Source organism: Wasmannia auropunctata, unplaced genomic scaffold, assembly GCF_000956235.1.
Source record: "Wasmannia auropunctata unplaced genomic scaffold, wasmannia.A_1.0 LD336076.1, whole genome shotgun sequence".
Classification (NCBI taxonomy): Eukaryota; Metazoa; Arthropoda; class Insecta; order Hymenoptera; family Formicidae; genus Wasmannia; species Wasmannia auropunctata.
In genome coordinates, this window is record NW_012026814.1 from 5,259,028 (window position 1) to 5,260,483 (window position 1,456).

The following is a 1,456-nucleotide window of genomic DNA, read 5'->3' on the forward strand; positions in this document are numbered from 1 at the left end:
GAAACATCAGTAGGATCGTTTTCTCAAGTACCGATTTGGAAAGTAGAGATTTCAAGCTGTTAAAATGCTTTTTTGATCATCTCGATACGATCATTTTTGACGAAGTTACACTCTCTTGAATTTTGCCTATTTTTGGAGGCTAGAACAGGTGATCCTTTAATTTTTTGGACCAGTGTATATATATATATATGAATTACCGCAAAATAATACAACAGATATAACTGATAAATAAAGACTCGTAAAATCAACTATATATAAAATTCAATAATGCTCTTTTCTAAAAATGCGTAAATGTTTCATATTTAGCAGTTAGAATGTGTCAGTACATTTTTCTAAATAAAATAACATAATAATTAAAATTTTTAATATAATAGTTTTAAAGTAAATAAATGAGTTTTAAAGGATGAAATAATTAATATTTCTCTATGGTTGAAAATATTTATTTAGGTATATACTAACTTTCAAAATGTAGAATAATTCCAGCATTATATCTGTCAACATTTGAAGATTGATTTTGACATTACTTTCTTTAAAAATATTTTTGTTTGTACATATATTAGATGAAGTAGCATTGTTACTCTTTAAGCTTTTACTTTTTAAGTTTTTATTAACATTATTTTCACTGGAACTCGAATCGTGTTCTCTAGAATCATCAAAATTCTGATTCCTTTGCATATTAATAATTCTCTGAACTACTTGAATGAAAGGATTCAAACTCTTCTTGATCAATGACTTTTTTGCGTATTCTTTTAACTTCTAGATTTAGTTTTGGTAATTTTTTTGGAAGAGTCGGCTGAATCAGACGTATTTTCTTCTTCTTCTCGATTATTAAATGGTTCAATAATTTTTTTTGTGAAATCTCAATGGAATTCAATTCGTTATCTTCTGTTGACCCATATTCCAAAATAATATCCATATACTTCATAATACTCTCATAGTCATCTGAGTAAATTATTCATACAAAATATAATATACATATTGTGACGGGACGTTTTTCCGACAACGTCCGTCACAAGGACTCATTAGCCCGACCGCAAAGGCTAAGTGGATCCTGCGTCTTCCGATTTTCGAGGGCGAGCGCATCTACGATTTTGCCATGTTCCACGACTAACATTTTGTAGTAGGATTAAACCGTTAGGCCTTGCACCGACCGAAATAAGCAAGGGATAGCGACTGTTCGGAAGAGATTGTATTAAAGCGTCGTCTCACCGGCCCCAAGCAACAAGAACTCCCAGGACGAGAGGCTACCGAGACATACATTTAGCGCAAGACGGGAGCACAGGTCACGTAATTACTCTTTCTTTTTCTTTCATCACGGAGCCCTCTTACTGCTGTTCTTTTTTACAGAGTTTTCGAAGCGAGCCGACGGCCCTGCCAGGAGGCCCCGATAGTACAAGAGCGCAGGAGGGCTGACACCAGGGCTCGTTCCACGTATCGAGGGCCAGAAGCCCTCCCG